Source organism: Balaenoptera borealis, assembly GCF_965194805.1.
Source record: "Balaenoptera borealis genome assembly, chromosome: 3".
NCBI lineage: Eukaryota > Metazoa > Chordata > Mammalia > Artiodactyla > Balaenopteridae > Balaenoptera > Balaenoptera borealis.
Window position 1 is genome coordinate 44,154,512 of NC_138866.1, and position 15,480 is coordinate 44,169,991.

The window sequence follows — 15,480 nt, forward strand, 5'->3', positions numbered from 1 at the left end:
GAAAGAACGATCTGGGCCTCGGCTGTCGCTCAAAAAGCGGCAGCAGCCGGTGGAGCCCTGGCCAGGGTGGACGCCCTCCCTCCAAAGCCAGGAGTTCTCCCCCTCCCATGACAACACAGCCCTCGTCTTATCTGATCAGTTCACTGGCGCAAAAGGACTAGCTGGGTCGCAGGCCGATCTGCAACACTTACAAGCTGTGCGGATCTGGGCAAACCCATTACCTTCTCCAGACCTCAGTTTCCACATCTGTGAAAAGGGGAGATATACCTGCTAATATTTCTGCCTCACAGACTGTTGTTACCATCAAGTAAGGTGTGTGTGAAACTATAAAGCAGCAAAAGCATGGAAGGAATTCTGTTATTAGAAACAAGCACCTATTTGGAAACAATGTATTAACATGTTACTACGCCTACAGCAGATGCTTAAAAAATAAACTTCTAGAACCGAAATGAAAAGCTGACAAAGGACTGAATAACTTAGGACATGTTTGGAAATGATTAAACCTTCAATTATTATATAGGTAAGCAAAATGATTCTTCGGGACACTGTAACACTGCATGCTAATCAACCTCAGGAGAAGCAATAGCTGCCAGCAGCTCATGGCAAAGAGCCAACAGTCTGCTGGGTAAGTCGATGCCTAAAGAAACTGAATTAGCTTTTCAGAGGAGCCAGAAAACTGAGCCCTGATGTCGTGAATCCTGATAGCAGTGGAGCTCTGAACATGGCCCCTCCCTGTAGAGTTTTGTTCCTTTCTTCCCTCTGAATTAGATGAAAATGAATGCAGTTACAACTGGTTTACAACTGCCTAACAGTATTTGTTGAAAAACTATCATCAAATGTATGAAAACTCAGACACTGCAACTAAGACATAGAATTATACATTTGACAAAAATGATACAAATTATGTGAAATATCTGCATTTGGGAGCTACTATGTTTTTGTGGCATGAAACAGCCTATATGCCTTGTTGGGTATGAACATGTATATTTTACAAAATAACAGTCTTGCCTGAATATCCGACTACGCTAGCTCACCCTCTGCTGAACAAGTAGTTTAATATACTGTTATAATAAACTTGGGGGACTTCCCTGGTGGCGCAGTGGTTAAGAATCCGCCTGCCAATGCAGGGGACACAGGTTCGAGCCCTGGTCCGGGAAGATCCCACATGCCGCGGAGCAACTAAGCCCGTGCACCACAACTACTGAAGCCTGCGTGCCACAACTACTGAAGCCCACGTGCCTAGAGCCTGTGCTCCACAGCAAGAGAAGCCACCGCAGTGAGAAGCCCACGCACTGCAACGAAGACCCAATGCAGCCAAAAATAAATAAATTAATTAAAAAATAAAATAAAATAAAAAAATAAACTTGGAAACGAATGGAGAGAAAATTGAGCACGGGTAACTCCACAACTGGCTCAGAAAGCAGAAAACAAAGCAGAACAGAGAAGAACCTTAACAAATAACACCATAACCAAACAAAAGCAGTTCAGTGACTCCAAAACCTTCAACAGCTCCCAGCCACCCCATTGCACCCGCACACATAATCCAAACCAAATAAAAGATCAATTATTTCACGGGGACATAAAACACAAATGCATCAGCCTCTGTATCCAAGGGTTTTGCTTGTTTGCTTGGTTTTAATTTTTCTATAATGCCGTTAAACAGCAAAGCAAAATTCAGTGCTACCTTGGAAGCTTAGAGGTGACATCTTTGCAAAACATAAGCCAGATTAAGCAAGTTCCTGAGTAGTGCTGACATGTATTTCCCATATAAAAATGAAACTATAACATTAGGACAAATGTGACATATAGTCCACAGAATCATAACAACGTGCAATGTGAGTACAAAATAAAACTGCATGATTTCTATAAACCACTGCAGCGCTGTTACTTTGCAGTCACACTATGCATGCTTTAAGCTACTGACTGAAGCTCAGTAACGTTGGGTACCTAAATTCCACACTGGTGACAGTGACCAGACCTGACGGGTGTAATTAAACAACTGTGAATTCAATTAGAAATTGTATTTGCAAAACTGGGCTACATTTTAAGACTGATTATTAAGACCCAATTAATTTTGAAAATAAAGCACTCCTTAACTCCTGTGTTCTGCTACCAAAATGTAGACTTCATATCAAATAGTAGTATAGGTTAACACCTAACGTGAACTTTCAACCACTGATTTATTTTCTTTCTGATCAAATCATTTAGTCTTGGTTCATGAACTAATAATGTTTTTAAAAAGCTCTAAATAAGTCTTAAATATAGAAGACAAGTATTGTTTCCTTCTGCCCACCTATTTGAGGAAACCCAAAATTGTGTGAAAACAGCACCAAAGTGCAATCAGCAACATCTCCCTTCAGTTGGTTTTTCTGCGTGCTGCTTTGCTTCAGCAACAGTGTGGGAGGGTATCTAGCCCCAAATGCCCTCTCCCGAAACCCTCGGTGCTCCATGAAAAGGGTTTAGCCTGCAAGCCACATTAAAGTCTATCACTACAGAATTATTTCCTATTGAGCAAATACACTTCTGAGGATGAGAAAGAGAACAATTTCAATTGCTGAGTCTTAAAATAAATCAAACTGATAAAGATCCATCTTGACATCATCTATTATTACCAAGTGAGACTGTCCCATAGATGGTCACAAGCGTGAGATTCATGAATGAGGTGTGCCAGCATCTTAAAGTTAAGCAAAAGGCAGATATTAGTTACTGATAGATCCTCTTCTCAGGTTACTGATCAACTGTGTGTGTGACAATTACTCCAAAATTTTCAAAATACTGCTTTATTTTATAAATTATTTTACTTATTTATTTTTGGCTGTGTTGGGTCTTCGTTGCTGGGTGAGAGTTTTCTCTAGTTGCGGCAAGCGGGGGCTACTCTCCGTCGCGGTGCACGGGCTTCTCATTGTGGTGGCTTCTCTTGTTGCAGAGCACGGGCTCTAGGCACGCGGGCTTCAGTAGTTGTGGCACTCGGGCTCAGTAGTTGCGGCTCATGGGCTCTAGAGCGCGGGCTCAGTAGTTGTGGCGCATGGGCTTAGTTGCTCTGCGGCATGTGGGATCTTCCCGGACCAGGGCTCGAACCCGTATTCCCTGCATTGGCAGGCGGATTCTTAACCACTGCGCCACCAAGGAAGCCCCAAAATACTGCTTTAAGTGAAACAAGTTAATAAGACCCCCAGCATCTCTTAATTTTAAAAAAACCAGAAAAAAGAAGATGTTCAGGTAAACTACCAACCCCATGCAGTCAACTCCATCCATGAGCTCCTCTATCAAAGCGGGGAGAGAACACAGTGCTGCCCTGTTTATCTCCTTGGCCATTTCTCCCCAGGCTGTGAAATCCCTGAGGGTAAGACCCGTCTTAGCCTATCCATCCCCAGCATTGGGCCCAGCGCCCTGATACTCCACAGATGGGAGCAGATATCTGAAAGGACACCCTCTGTGTGGCATTCAACACATTCTCAATGTCTCCCCTGATAGTCTACCCTTCCAACCAATCTCCTCTCCTGCTAATCAAGCACAGTACTTCAAATGTTCCACTTTAAAAAAAACAAAAAACGATGAATATCCATCTCCCAAACTCCAGAGGTTGCCATGCCAACCAGCCCCCTCCAAGGCTACCCCTTATACAGCTGACTCCAAGTTCAGTTCCTTCTAGGACATGTGGGTCTAAATCCTCTTCCTACCAAGAGAACAAACCAAGAAGAAATTGTTTGACAAAATTCATCTCACTGGACACACTCAGGAGGAGGACTGGGAAGAGGAAGAGAGACTAAAGATGAGGATATTCTACAAAAGCAATGACCACAGGCATGTTATCATCTGTGGAGATTCCAAATACTTCTCAAACCCAATCAGTCTAAGTGGTAAGTGCCATTAACATCCAAAAATGAATTCAGGGGAAAACCAGCATCATTTTCAAACACCAACTCACCCTGGCACCTGGCAAAGTCACAAGATTCAGCTCACTGCCTCCTAGCCCCTCTCACCCCACGCCCCCCGACCCCCAAGTTCCATGCCTCACGGTGGCAGACTCCCATCTCTGCTGGCTTCCCTGGCCCCGGAGCCCGGGTCAGAGAGCGAGACAAGACTTTCTGGCTCTGCATCCCAATTAATTTAAGACTATACATCCCTGTGGATCCCAATTTGGGATCTACAAGTTTTACTCAGAGTGACATTAGGACAAGCCTTGTAAATGAATCCTTAAAAACTACCACTGCACAGGGCCCCTATTTGTTGTTCAGAAAATTGATATCTCCCTCAGGAGATAAACCACCAAAATAAATAAAGCTAAGCTTTTTGCTGGCATCTTCCTACCCGTTATCAATAATGCTCACCCCGAACCCCACTCTTGCTATGCTGACCCCGTCCCCGCCAACGCTACTGGCTTATTAACCTCACCCACGAACTCATTTATTGCCGCCTCCATCCTAAAACCACCACCAGCGTCACCGTCATTCTTCCCTGCATCATCAAACCGCCAAACTCTCAGGGACGACAGTTTACCCACTGCTTCAATCCCGGCTCTGTTTAAACTTATTCTCTGCAATCTGGCCTTTGCCTCTCGCGCTCTGGGAACTGCGCTAAATTGACTGGTGGGCCTGCCCCTGCCTTCCCCTGCTAAGCCTGACCTTGCCTTCTATGCCCTTGAAGTATGCGGCTCCCTGGACTTCCAACGGGCTAATTCCTTTCCGGATCTCCTTCTGCCTCTACGGTATAAAACTATGGCCTGGGCCCAAAAGGTGGGATGCAAAGCAGATATAAAATGAACTCATAGTGATACAAACTGTAACTTCAACCCCACATGTTGGAGGAGAAAAGATATCATTATCCAGGCGGGTTCTCTACTTCCCGAGGAAGTGATAAGGATGTCTCCCGAGGCAGAAGTTCGCGTTCTCTATCATTTGATAGTCCAAGCGTCTGCCTGGACAGTCACTTTCTAGTTTTAGGGTCCATAAGATTTGTGAAGGGCTGCAGGTCTAGGCAGAGGCTCTCGCCACTCCCTTCCGAGCCGGGGCTCCCAAAGGGGCACACGCAGCATGTGCAGACAAGACCCTGACCCCTGTCTTCTACCCCCAGCACCTCTGGTGCCTCTGGCCACCGGCCTCAGCTTGATTTCTGAGCCACGGCTCATGCCTCCCCTCTCCTGCACAGTAAGCGCCCAGACTGACCACTGGAATGTGTGTGTCCCCGTCCTGTTCCAGCCTCCACGACACTTGCAAGAAAAGAGATGCTGATGGAAGACAGAGTGATGGTGAGACTTACTGTTTTCCGTAACAGCCTCAGACATTTACTGCACGAGCCTGGCCGTGGAGCTCCCACCGGCGTGACTGTGACAGAACCCCTCCAACTCAGAATCCTTTTCCTCCAAAAGCAGATCCATAAGGCAGCAGGGAGGAGCTCCAGATGTCCTCAGAAAGCCCGTCACCCGTACCCCCCCTTCCTCACCTCATATATCGTGTCTTCCAACTCCCCTGCAGGAGCTCAGCTAAACCCACGTGGGTCAGGGTCCCAGGACAGAGCCTCACCCCGGGGAGCCGGGGCCGGTTTGCCAGGGGCAAGCAGTGTCCAGGGCAGGGTTTCTTAAGGAGCAGAGACTCAGTGTCTGTGACCTACTGAAAGTTGGTCCTGGCAAGAGTTCAGGGGGAAATAGTGAGAATTTTTTCAGTGAAAAAATGAAGTACAGCACAGTAATACCTATGAAAGGCAAAGCAATGTCGAATTTGAAAAATCCGTTCTGCTCAGGACCTGCTGAGATGTGAGAGAATGGATTGTTTCGTGGACTTCAGAGACAGGCCCCCCCGTTTGTTTTGGACATATACGTAATGTTCAAAAAAACTGTCTGTCCTCCAGCTGGTTTTACTGCCTTGCTCTTTTTTGGTGACATCTACAGCTGGTTCTCTGTTAGGTTTTTTTCTTTCTGTTCTTTTTTTGCCCCGAACAGTGACCACCAGAGCTGCTCCTAGCGCGTAACAGGCTCTACTGAATACACTGCTGCTGACTGAATTAAGGTGTTAGTCAGCTATTCGACTCTGGGTTTTTGATTTCAACGCTCCACAGAATTATACCTCTTCTCCCACGGGAAAGCCAACATGTACGCATTTGCATGGATCCTGAGTTTTGGAAACATGGATTTTTTTTCCTCTTAAAAAAAGGAAAAGAAGCGACTTAGCTAGATGTATGAAAAAGAAAGAAAAACACCAAAAACCTAAAGTTCCTTTTTAATAGTATCCCCATACCACCTCCAACTTGGGATTCTTGGAATCTGGCAACCTTACCAGCTGGAAATAGCAAATACAAAAATAACACATTTAATACTTTTATAATGAAATTTCTCTAAAACTTTGATATAAGTCGAATGCCTACCTTATTTATATTCACCCATCCATCCACCCAAAAATGTGTATTTTTCACGAGATGCTGAGTACTATAGTTAAAGCAGATGATATAGAAATCAATAAACTGCGTTCTCTACCCTAATAAGGCTGAAAAACAATACAAAACAGGAGCTGCTATATAAGACGTGCACATGAAGTACTATCCCAGCATTTAACCCTGTGGATTTCAGGGGAGGAGAGGTGGCAACTTGAGGACAGGTTTCACAGGAGGTGACAGGCCACAACAATGATGTGACATCTGAACTCAGAGGCCCACCTACCAACAAAAAAAACTCCATCACCTTATGACTCCGTGCTGACCTTCCCAGTGGCCAGAGCCAGCCGGCCAGCCAGCCAGCAACTAGAGACTTGGCAGCACTTACAGTGACCAGTGGGATTTCCTTCAGGGCTGGGAGCTGCTTTCTCCATCAACAGGAAGGAGAAGAGAACTCAGCAGAGGTGATGGAGCAAATGCCCAAAGACCTGAGATTTTTATCCTCCCTTACAGTTGCTTCTCAGTTGGTTGTGTTGCAGGCTAAAGAATCACAGACAGGCTTAAACAGCATCTTTCTAAACACCTTAGAAATCTTGCACCCACAATATGCTCAGAAAGCGTGAGCTGCACCAAACACTCTTGGTAGTTACTTAAGACCAAGGAAATAAGCAATACGTACCACCAAAAGCAACAACAGTTTATTCAAATTATTTTTAATTATTTAGAAATAAACATTCATTTTTCATTCATGTGAAGGGAGAACCCTGAACATGTCTAGCCATAGGTCAGACAGAAATAGCTGAGTCCTACCACCTCTACCTACTGACCATGGGGCTCCAGACTGAAGACTTTGACCCCAGGCGCTGTCTGCCTGGCACCCCAAATCCTTATTATTGTGGGCAACTTCAACACACCTGGCAGCCAGATGGAACCTTAGCCTTTCAATTCTCTGACCTCATTAATTGTAAAGATTTTCACTCCATTCACCACTCCCAAGGCCATTCTCTAGGTCTCATCACTTCTTTATGCCTGGAAATCTTAAATTTGAACTAATCTTATCACAAACTCCTGTTTTGTTTAAGAAACACACATACAGAGTCTAAAAAACAAAAAATCAAGTCATTCTGCAAGGCTTAAAATGAAACACAGAAACCTCAGCTCTGTCACCTCTTCAACAGCAACTTCCCATCCCAGTGAAAACTACTGTCAACTGTTGTGAATTTCACAATGATATGCCTTGATGTGGCTCTTTTCTTCCATCACTGTGTTGGGCACTTAGTAAGCATTTTCAATCTGGAGATTCATTTAATCAGTTCTGGGATATTTTAATCCCATTTTATTCCATTATTCCTTAGATAACTCCCTTCCTTCCAGTTTGCTTTCTAAGATTCATGCTTATTCAATGTTAGACTTCCTAGACTGAACCTTTTTTTTTCCCTCCTTAGTTTCCATCACTTTTATTTTTCTGTTTTACATTCTAGGAGGTATTTTTATTTTCCAAACCTTTGATAGATTTATTTTTGTCCTGGCTGTTGTATTTTTCCTCAACATTTTATTTTTGAAAAAACTTCAAAACTACATAAGAAGTTTTAAAAAATAGTAACATGTTTAAAACAAGGTTTTAAAAAATAGTACGATGGGGGCTTCCGTGGTGGCACAGTGGTTGAGAATCTGCCTGCCAATGCAGGGGACACGGGTTCGAGCCCTGGTCCGGGAAGATCCCACATGCCGCGGAGCAACTAGGCCCATGAGCCACAATTACTGAGCCTGCGCGTCTGGAGCCTGTGCTCCGCAACAAGAGAGGCCGCGATAGTGAGAGGCCCACGCACTGCGATGAAGAGTGGCCCCCACTTGCCGCAACTGGAGAAAGCCCTCGCACAGAAATGAAGACCCAGCACAGCCATAAATAAATAAATAAATAAATAAATAAATAAATAAAAATTTCTCTCATCTTGAAAGTTAAAAAAAAAAAAATAGTACGACGAATATCTCTCTGCATACCCTTTACCTAAATTTACCAATGATTAACGTTATACCACATGTGCCCTCTCATTTTATGTATACTTTTTTTTCTTTTGCTAAACCATTTGAAGTGTGACATTTCACCCCCATCTACTTTAGAATGCTTTTATAGACAAACAGGGACATTCATCCTACATAACCACAATACTATTATCACACTCTTGTGATACAGCACCAAAACTGGACAACTGGTCACTTTTTAAAGATTTGTTGCAATGTGGCATCCGAAATCACATCAACGAGCCTTTCTTACTATGTTACATTAAAATCCATTGGTCTATTCAATGGGGAAATTATAGTCTTTTCAACCAATGGTGTTGGGACAACTGGCTATCTACCTAAAAAGAATGAAGTTGGACCCTTACATTATACCATATACAAAAATTAGATCAAAATGCATTAAGGACCTAAATATAAGAGTGAAAACTACAAAATTCTTAGAAGAAAACATAGGGGAAAAGCTTCATGACACTGGATTTGGCAGTAATTTTTTGGACATGACACCAAAAGCACAGGAAACAAAAGTGAAAATAGATAAATTGGATTATATCAAAATTTAAAATTTCTGTGCATCAAAGGACACAATCAACAGAGTGAAAAGGCAACCTAGGTAATGGGAGAAAATATTAGCAAATCATATATCTGATAAGGGGTTAAAATCCAGAATATGCTAAAAACTCCTATAACTCAACAACAAAAACCAAACTACCTGATGAAAAAATGGGCAAAAGACTTGAATAGACATTTCTCCAAAGAAGACATACAAATGGCCAACAAACACATGAAAAGATGCCCAACGTCATTAATCATTAGGGAAATGCAAGCCAAAATAACAATGAGCTACCACCTCACACCCATTAGGATTTTTATTATCAAAAAACCAGAAAATATGTTTCGACAAGGATGTAGAGAAACTGGCACCTTTGTGCACTGTTGGCGGGAATGTAAAATGGTGCAGCCATTATGGTTGGCAGTATGTATGTATATATATTGAGTCCTCAAAAAATTAAAAATAGAATTACGTGAAAAAAAATCCACTGATCTAAATAATACTTTGAATAGATCTTTTAGCTATGGATATACATATACATATATACAATATATATAACATGAGTTATGTATGTAACATCATGCTTTGGTCATTTGGGAAATATTAGTTCACTGAGTTATGTAGCTCTTCCAAATGTTGACACATTTCATTACATATATCAAAATTCACATTTATTAATATCATCCCTAAGCATCAGAAAAGTCTTAAGTATTAGGAACTTTCAAGACTTGGTAGCAGACACAAGTTTTCTCAAATCCTAATTTTTGCTTGGAAGCTTGAATTTTAACATAGGCAACAAAAGCTCTCCATGGCTTTCCTTTAGAATATAGGTGCCAAATACCCAGATCTGAATAACCATGTATATATATGTCATTCTTTAAAGTGAAAGTGCCGTTCCCTTAGAGTGGCTAGGCCAGCATGCAAATCCACACTGCACCAGTGCTTTTCCTAGAGACGACTATCATCCTTCAGTAGGTGACAGAAGTTCTTTATCTGTACTTCCCATTTCCTCATGCATAATACGAAGATGATACCTGTGCATAATACATGTATATTCATTATTTTAATAAAAATAATGTTCACTGCTTCAACAAGGGAAATTGCATTTTTAAAAAAACTGTAGGTGCTTTGTGGCCATGAATAAAATGACTAGTTTGGAGCCAGTGCCTTAATTCAGGCTAAGGTGCCAGCAGTTCTACCCACCACTGCTTCTGCCCTGTAAGTGCAAATGTCAACATGGAGACAAAAGCAAATGCAACAGTTTGCTAACCATCTCCTCTCTCTCTACCCCTTCTAGTCAAATGGAAATACTTCTGATTCTTGGAGCAGGTTTTGCTGTGCTGACCTCAACTGTCATTTCCCCATCTCCCCCCAGTTTATTTTTCAGGTCTGGAGCCGTGTCCTCTAGAACAGGTCAGGTTGCCCTGCTCGGCACTCCCACAGCGCCTGTCCGCTATGGTCAGGGAGTTTAGGAAGGAGCCACTCAGAACCCCCTCCCCACTGGTGCCTGCCTGCATCCCGGCAGGCACTCAACAGTGATTCTTTCTTTGCTCATCAGACTGACTTTTTTTAATTAATTAATTAATTAATTAATTTATTTATTTATTTATTTTTGGCTGCGTTGGGTCTTGGCTGCTGCGCGTGGGCTTCCTCTCTAGTTGCAGAGAGCGGGGACTGCTCTTTGTTGCGGTGTGTGGGCTCCTCATTGCGGTGGCTTCTCTTGTTGCAGAGCACGGGCTCTAGGCGCACAGGCTTCAGTAGTTGTGGCTCGCGGGCTCTATAGCGCAGGCTCAGTAGTTGTGGTGCATGGGCTTAGTTGCTCCGCGGCACGTGGGATCTTTCCGGACCAGGGCTCAAACCTGTGTCCCCTGCAATGGCAGGTGGATTCTTAACCACTGCAACACCAGGGATGTCCCCAGACTGACTCTTAAACCTAAATTAAAGCTCTCTCTATAAAGCTGGCTGATACAACATGATAACACAGACAGCACTCTGAACGCAGGCACTAAGGCCAGGCTTGACATGCAAGAGGAGTCTGGCTTTTATCACCTCTAAGTCTGAAAGAGATGAGAGTTTTAGGTCTGCTGTGTGAGTCCCAGTCCTGTATTCCTGACAACCCCAATGTGCCTGTCATCTAGATAAGGGTCCAGACTCCTTCCAGAGAGAAAGCATGACGGCCATCTCCCCAGGACAGCAAAGGCAACAGGGTCCACTCCCAGGTGGGCCACTGCCCTGTACTAGCAGACCCTGCCAACCTAGGCACCCTCCACTCTGGCCAGACAAGAAAGGCCTCAGCTCTCCTGACAGCTGCCCCACTTTCAGCCGTCAGCTGGTGCTGAGGGCCCCCGGGAGCGATGCCACGCCAGCCCTTACCAACCCTCTTTTGCTACCGGTCCTCCCCATCCCTTTCCTCCCACTGGGTCTAGATGACAATTAAGCTTCATCGTGCTTCATCCACACTGTGTGAGACAATGTTTCTATGGAAATACAGTCTGGTGAAGGAAAATGAACCTGCTAGAAAATCAGTCCCTGTTCCTAACGCAACTCAGCCATATCATGTTTTAGTGGGACTTCTGATTTTCTTGCAAGGACCTCCTACTAAACTATAAATTCCTGGAGGTTATCAAGCCTAATATCCCCAGTGCTTACCTGGAATATAGCAGATGCTCAAAAAATATCTGCAGAGGCAATTTCATGAGATAGTGTGTGTAAAGTTCTTAGCACCGTGACTGTGACACAGTCAGGAGCCAACCGTGGACGTTGTTCTGATTGTGATATGGTGACAATGACAACAATATTAGGGCTTACACATATTATTCAGTAATTGTTTGCTTTACTGGCCTCGCTGGCAATGTGCACAGAATATTATTTATTAGGATCTTGTCATCTTAGCATGTGTCTAAGTGCCATGAGGAACGAGGCACTTCTGGAATCTTAAAAGCCCATGTTCGCTCTGCTCTTGGGTGGTAATTCTCATTATTAATTCCCGCGTCTTCCCAGGATTTCGCTGCAGACTCACAATCCAATAGCCATGTAATCACTGAAAACCAAGGGCCCTTATTTGATAACTGGTCGAGCACATCTTGATTAGGCACAGGCATCCTGCTTTTGGGCATGGCCCGCCATTCTCACAGAGCACGCAGCAAACACCTCTGAGGATAGCGCCGACAGCTTCAATAAAAGGAGCAGCAGTGATCTTGGAATTTCAGAAAACACTTGACAGAGTTCCACTTCAAAGGTTAACAGCCAGTGTCTGAGAGCCATACGAGAGTCTGTTTTGTAAATAAGTTCATTTGCATCTTTTTTTTGTAAGATTCCACATATAAGCGATATCATATGATATCTGTCTTTGTCTGACTTACTTCACTTAGTATGATAATCTCTAGGTCTATCCATGTTCCTGCAAATGGCATTATTTCATTCTTTTTCTTATGGCTGAGTAATGTTCCACTGTATGCATATACTACATCCTCTTTATTCATTCCTAAATGATGGACATTTAGGTTACTTCCTAATGTCCAACATCGTTAATTATGAGAGAAATGCAAATCAAAACTACAATGAGATAACACCTCACTCCAGTCAGAATGGCCATCATCAGAAAGTCTACAGGGCTTCCCTGGTGGTGCAGTGGTTAAGAGTCTGTCTGCCAATGCAGGGGACACGGGTTTGAGCCCTGGTCTGGGAGGATCCCACATGCCGTGGAGCGACTGGGCCCATGAGCCACAACTACTGAGCCTGTGCGTCTGGAGCCTGTGCTCCGCAACGGGAGAGGCCGCGACAGTGAGAGGCCCGTGCACCGCGATGAAGAGTGGTCCCCACTCGCCACAGCTTGGGGGAGCCCTCGCACAGAAACGAAGACCCAACACAGCCAAAAATAAATAAATAAATAAATAAATTTATTTAAATAAAAAGAAAGTCTACAAATAACAAATGCTGGAGAGGGTGTGGAGAAAAGGGAACCCTCTTGCACTGTTGGTGGGAATGTAAATTAGTGCAGCCACTATGGAGAACAGTATGGAGGTTCCTTAAAAACGAAAAATAGAGCTACCATATGATCCAGCTATCCCAGTCCTGGGCATATATCCGGAGAAAACTGTAATTTGAAAAGATACATGCACTGCAACGTCCATAGCGGCACTGTTTACAATAGCCAAGACATGGACGCAACCTGGAATAGCCTTGTATTTCAACTGCATTTAATTAACTGCTCCCTTTCCTCTCCCAACTCCTTCCTAACCCTGAGATTCAGCACCAGGGGTTTCCCGGGGCACCAATGTCCCCCAACAGCCATCAGAGGTCCCTGCTGTACTCGACAGCGGCATCTGCCTTACCTTTGGCTCCGCATGAACAGTATTTGAAGGTACAAAATTTTATTTACTTTCCAAACCACTGAATGGCTTTACTTTTTAAATATTCATTTTACTCTTCCACTGAGTCATTATCTTTATCTCTGCTTCCAAGCTTTCCTCCTTCCTCCTGCTTTAATGGACGAGGATGTTACACTTGCTCAGGCCCCTCCTGCCTCCTCTAGGAGCTTGTCCAATCAATTACCCACCTTTCCGGGGCTTCCCTGGTGGTGCAGTGGTTAGGAATCCTCCTACCAATGCAGGAGAGATGGGTTTGAGCCCTGGTCCAGGAAGCCTTCCCCACAGGCTCATGACTCTTAGCATTTAAGCATGTTCAAGACACTTCCATATTAAAAAATATGAATAAACCCTTCCTTGACTCCATTCCCCCACCAATATCACACTCTCGTCCCACACGCTGCGGAGCAACTAAGCCCGTGCGCCACAACTACTGAGCCTGCACTCTAGACCCCATGAGCCACAACTACAGAGGCCACGTGCTGCATCTACTGAAGCCTGCGTGCCTAGAGTCCGTGCTCCACCACAAGAGAAGCCACCGCAATGAGAAGCCTGTGCATCGCAACGAAGAGTAGCCCCTGCTCGCCACAACTAGAGAAAGTCCACACGCAGCAACGAAGGCCCAACACAGCCAAAAATAAACAAAATTAATTTTTAAAAAAATTATCCAACTTTCCCCATATTTTCAATCTCCCCTTCCCCACAGGCTCATGACTCTTAGCATTTAAGCATGTTCAAGACTCTTCCATATTAAAAAATATGAATAAACCCTTCCTTGACTCCATTCCCCCACCAATACCACACTCTCATCTCCTGTTCAGTCAAATTGCGTGAGTTTGCTATGCTCGCTCCTCATCACCTGAAGGTCCATTTGATCTAGTCTACACCACCGCCCCCAGCTCTCCAACATCTGTCAGGTCCCCCGTGACCCTCACACACGTACATCTTGTGGGGCTTTTTCAGTCCACTTTGCTTGACCTCTTCGCAGTCTCAGAGCCTGCAGCCCACTCCCTCCCTGGTCCTGGAGCCCCCTCCAAGTTCTCTTCCCACCCTCTGGATCCTTTTTCATAGACTCCTCCCTTTCCAATAGGCCCTCTGGATACACCCAGTCTTCTTATCAGTCTAAAAGTTCTCCCCAGGGGCATGTGTTCTCTCTAAAACCATCTTTCTGTCAACTCCCTCATCACGCCCCAACCTCACTTCTGAGCCCCAGACCCATTCATTTTAGAGCTTTCGGAAAACCAGCACTTGTCAGTCTCACAAACGCCTCAAATTTAGCATATCCAAAACAGAAATCATCTCTTCCTACCCTCCTGGCCCTTCTCCAGGATTCGCACCATCCCTCCATGTCCGCAAGTCTTCTTCTGCTCAGAAGTCATCCCAGCCTTTTTGCTCTGTCTTCACCTGCCACATCCAACCAATCGAAGGATTGATTCAAGCATCCAATTAATCTACTACATGCATATCACTCTAATCTGTCCACATCTCTCTCTATTCCCATTGTCACTGACTCAGTCTAAAACATCACATCCTCTTACCTGGGCTGCTACGACAGCTCCCAAGTGACCTCCAGGTATTCACCAACCTTCAAAATCTTTGATCATTTCTGCAATGCCAGGAAAATCACTAGCGTGACTGTTCTAAAATGGGACTTTGCCTTTTCTGCCTCCGCTGCGGTGATGGCGCGAGTGAAAAAGCTTGTGGTGAAGGGGGGCAAAAAAAAGAAGCAGGTCCTGAAGTTTACTCTTGACTGCACCCATCCTGTAGAAGATGGAATCATGGATGTGGCCAATTTTGAGCAGTTTCTTCAGGAAAGAATCAAAGTGAATGGAAAAGCTGGGAATCTCGGAGGAGGTGTTGTAACAATCGAAAGAAGCAAAAGCAAGATCACTGTAACTTCCGAGGTGCCTTTTTCCAAAAGGTATTTGAAATATCTCACCAAAAAATATTTGAAGAAGAATAATCTCCGTGATTGGTTACGCGTAGTTGTTAACAGCAAAGAAAGTTACCAATTACGTTACTTCCAGATTAATCAAGATGAAGAAGAGGAGGAAGATGAGGATTGAAACTCAGTTATCTGGAGTATTTTGTATGAATTCTTAAATAAAATTTAGGAAACAAAACAAAAAAAATAAAATAAAATAAAATGGGACTTTGATCCCATTGGTTCCCTTT

At 44.1% G+C, this 15,480-nt stretch overlaps 1 protein-coding gene and 1 pseudogene across 3 annotated transcripts in view; one reads left to right on the forward strand and one right to left on the reverse strand.

Annotated features, from left to right (window-relative positions):
• Positions 1-15,480, reverse strand: part of PELI2 (pellino E3 ubiquitin protein ligase family member 2) — a 221,361-nt gene that overhangs the window by 102,173 nt on the left and 103,708 nt on the right. The window lies entirely within an intron of this gene.
• Positions 14,954-15,452, forward strand: LOC309626191 (large ribosomal subunit protein eL22 pseudogene; annotated as a pseudogene). Its single transcript has one exon. The product of its transcript is annotated as a large ribosomal subunit protein eL22 pseudogene (transcript).